Source organism: Clarias gariepinus, chromosome 20, assembly GCF_024256425.1.
Source record: "Clarias gariepinus isolate MV-2021 ecotype Netherlands chromosome 20, CGAR_prim_01v2, whole genome shotgun sequence".
NCBI lineage: Eukaryota > Metazoa > Chordata > Actinopteri > Siluriformes > Clariidae > Clarias > Clarias gariepinus.
Window position 1 is genome coordinate 6,130,895 of NC_071119.1, and position 4,439 is coordinate 6,135,333.

At 36.4% G+C, this 4,439-nt stretch overlaps 1 pseudogene; it reads left to right on the forward strand.

The window, feature by feature from the left end:
- The first annotated feature begins 229 nt into the window (after positions 1-229).
- Positions 230-3,790, forward strand: LOC128508234 (uncharacterized; annotated as a pseudogene).
- Positions 3,791-4,439: the final 649 nt, after the last annotated feature.

Sequence of the window (4,439 nt, forward strand, 5' to 3'; positions counted from 1 at the left end):
GTTTTATTTTAAGGCATTATATTGGCCGATGATTGGTGCAGCCTTACTTCATTGATCAAGGACCTTTCATTTAATCGCAAATAAATTTGCTTGTTATTTCACTGTCCACAGGCCAGAGTGAAAGACAAATTAAGTTTAGTATAGGCAATTATCTACAAATATATAGTAATGACTATTGTTTTTGTTTTGTTTTTATTTCAGATTTCATCATCATAAAATGCAGTTTGAAATGTCGGGCAAAATCCCACTTTCACTGCTGCTATTGTTCATTGACTGTGTTAACTCGGGCAAATTTACTGAAGCACATTGGCAGCCATTCTTCCACACCACCCCATCCTCAGTCGTCCTGCGTCCAGCAGACTCAGCCTCAGCCGTCCTGCGTCCAGCAGACTCAGCCTCAGCCGTCCTGCGTCCAGCAGACCTACCTTTCGAGTGCTGCCATCTCCAATCACTAACTTTCTGTAAAAAAGTTGACAAAACCAAAGTTGCACTGACAGAGAACAGTCTCTCACAGCTGGTGCAGGAGAAGTGGTTTGGAAAAGCAAGAAAAGCCCAACTGTTACTGTTGCAACAAGACGCAAATACTGCAGAGACACCTTTGTCCTTCCAGGTCACTTGTGGAAGTTCATCAACAAAGTACTTAATTTCGGTCTTTGAACCAACAGTGTCCTATTACAGCAGAATGGGAAGGGTGATGGTGGCATATGATAAAAAGAAAAACAACTGGCATTGTCCTTGTGCCCGACCTCGGCAGTCATGCATACACAAAGCGACAGCAAAATGGCATCTTTTCCAAACGTTGCAACAACTCTTCAAGAGAGTAAAGAGTTCAGAGGTCCTTAACACTGTCCATAAATCTGATGAGACCAATGGTCAGGATGTGTCATATCCCCCAAACTCTTCTATTATTAAAAAGATGATGGAATATTTGCTTGAAAATAAGAAAATTCCAGTGGAAATTTCACAGGACATCCTGCAAATGCCAAAACACACATTTCCAAAACATCTAGTGCCTGAGGAAGTTGAATGCAGATTATGCAAGGGAGTTTTGGGTGAGCCAGTAATGATAACTTGCCGGGCGAAGATAGTCACTTTTCACGGAGTGATTCGGGGTATGTCTTTTTTTATTAATATTGCTTGGATAAATATTTTTAATGTTGTTGTTTTGATAGATAATTTATTTATCAGTAAATTATTGTTTTCTCAGGTGTATCTACTTATTACAAGTTGTGCCATAAATGCAACCTCACATACAGGTACCAAGAATGGAGGGATGGTTTGCACAACTTCAATGATCATATAGTCCTCACACTGCATTTGTGTGTGGTATTGAGAAATTCTCTACAGGTACAATATCAAGAATCATACCTGCTGCTGTACTTATGTACTTATACTTTAACAACTATTTTTTATTTTTGCTAATAGCTCAGATTAAAACATTTTATACTGGTTTGGGTCTTAAATAACTAGAAGTGCTCTTATTTTATTTTATAGTTTATTTCCTAATGTTTATTTTTAACCTTTCTTCTCCTCTGTGTCCTTCCAGAATCACACAGCTGTAGATAGGGTTGTGCAGATAATTGAGGCCCCAGAGGGAGAGTCTTTGCCCAAAGGGGACCTAATCATGCAAGCATATCTGCACTTCGAAACTTTATGTGATTTGGACTACATGTACTCCTGTGTGTCCTGTGGATACACTCCAAGTACCGTGATTATGGACCTTCATAAAAAAGGAGTGTTTAGCATCCCAGGTAAGTATAAAGTTATTATATATTAGTTGCATTGGTTTCTTATTTCTGTTTCTGTCCTGTTGCTGTGTAAATTAATTCACATATTAAGCTTTCATTTGAGTTTTTTTATTTATTTATTTATTTTATATTACAGTGAGTGAAATCTCATCTCCACCTGCAACTTACAATGGTCATGTTGACATAGAAAAATTTTGGGATTCAGTGGCAATGGACATGTTAAGCAGGGGGTTTTACCCAAGTAAGTTTTGATTATAGATATTTTTTTCCAGAATATCCCATTTTTATAACTGCTTTTGATATGAAGCAGGTATGAAAACAGAAAAATAAAACAGGCAGCCAGATTTGTTTTTTCTGTTTTCAGCATAAAGCTTACTTTTGGTTAATGTTTTATTTCTGAAAAAGCAAAATTAATTTTTGTTCATCTTAGCCCACAAATTTCTTATTAGTTTAAAGCATAAACATTTGATTTATTCATTTTATTATTATAATTATTTTTTTTATAAAAAAACAAGACTTTAATGTTTTCTGCCATTATGTTTTTCTAGCAGATTAATCTTGATGTAAAAATTTATAATGTTTAGGCTAAAAAATCTGACAAATGGACAGTAAAGATTTTTTTTTTTTACTATTTTATCACTTTTTGTATGGTTATTTTATGTTTGTTGCATTAAATTTCTATATTTTTCTTCCTCAAGGTGGTAAAGAAATTCCATTTACAGTTTCACCAAGTTATCACAACTGGTCCCCATGGATAGGACCAAAAACAAGACAATCAGCCATGGTACTGTATTAAACACGGAGAGTGCAAAAGTACATTCTCCAGATGAAGGAAGTGACATTGATTTGCCTTTTACTGAGGAAAGGCTTGGAGATGAGCTACTCCACCTTAAGGTACATATTTGTTTAAATTGTTTAGTGTTTTGGTTTACCATATAGTGCTATTATAACACCGTTGCCTGTATAGCATGATGGTGTGTATTTACGTATGTATATATGCTGTCAGAAACTGATTATACTACTTACAAATTTGCATACATGATCAGATTGCAGATTTGAAAAAGCTGTGTAGAAAGTGTCGGGTTGATGCTGTTGGTTCCAAAATGGATCTCGTCCTCAGACTTCGTGGTAAAATGTCAAACAGAGTCACATACAACAAGGTGTTTGAAAAGGTGTGGGGTGCTTCAGGTAAGTTGTTTTTTTTTCCTTTTCTTTTTTTTTCTCTCCATATGTATTGTTTGAATGGGTTCACTGGTCTTTCAAAAAACTTGTAAGTTTTCATTTAAATGTTTTATGTGCTTTCAGGTGGTGTAATCATGTGTCCGTGTGGTATTGTATATTCTGTCAAGTTCAACCTGAGAGCGGAGAGTCCCCGTGACTTTGCTGATCTTCTTTTGTCTTGGAAACATTTTCCAAATATAACGATTTATGACTATCCAAGAGGGTTGGTGGCACACACAAATAAGCGAAAACCACTTCACCCACCTTTCCATCCCTTTGAGGGCAGAGTACAAGACCCTACCCCTGAAAACATACAAAAAGCAAAAGAAGGGAAGTTAAAAGTTCACCTTCCCTGGCTGGCTCACAAGAAGACGCTTGTGGATCCTGACTGCCACCCAATCACTGGTTCCTCAGAGCACTACTGCTTGTGTGACGTTTTCCACCAAAACAATAGTAAAGATCAGAGAGATGTGCTGCGTACTATTGGTGTTGTACCAGAGCTGGCTGGAAAAATTAATAGTCAGTGTGCAGAGCAGCTGTTTTCAGAAGTTAAGAGAAATAATTACTTCTTAAATCATTTAAGACCATCTGCACACATATTTCTTGCTCGAAATATACTTCATCATCGGAACCTTGGGAAAAACAGGAAGAAGAAGGAGCACCTCAAGCAACTGTTCAGTGGCAATCGTAATTTTCAGTTAGATTGCAATGGAAAGATCACACTGTGTAATGTTTAAATATTCTATGTGCTGAATGTGAATTTTAAAGGGTCACTTCCTTATGATTTTACACTTTATTGTACTATATCTTCATAACATGCACAGGAGGAGCAGAACTAAATGTGGCAGCAAAAACCCAATTTTTGAATGAAACCCTAGATGTGCAAGAAACACATGCAGGTTGAGATTGTTCTTTAAGTCAATAAAGTTTATGTGCTTTGCTTAATATTTAAGATTTGTTTATATCTTCTACTTCTGTACAGCTGTCCAGTCCCAATGTGACCCTGGGTGGTGTTCAGGTCCTGTGGTAACAAGCCTGAATTTTGGGGATCCATGCCAAATCTGGGGCAACAGCAGTTGGTAAGTTACATTCAGGAATTTTATTTTGCAAAATACAGTTGATCCTTGTAAGTTTTTTTATTTTATTTTGGTGGTTTTGTTTTTTCTTTTATTTTCTGAATCCTAGCTGAATAATGCTTTGGATGTCAGAAAGTTTTCAGATGAGCAACTCACAACTGTATACAACATAACCCTAACACGATCAGACCTGTGCTCTCTAGGCCTGGAAAAAGACATAGAGGGAACGGTAAGACAGCTAAGACACATAATATTTCCATATAGAATTGATCAATGATGTTTATGTTGAGTTTCCGTTATTTTTATTTTTTATTTTATTTTTTATTTTTTTCTTTAATTACAGGTTCTCAACTGTTGCCTTAAAGTGCCAGAGACCATAGCAAAATCACACGTG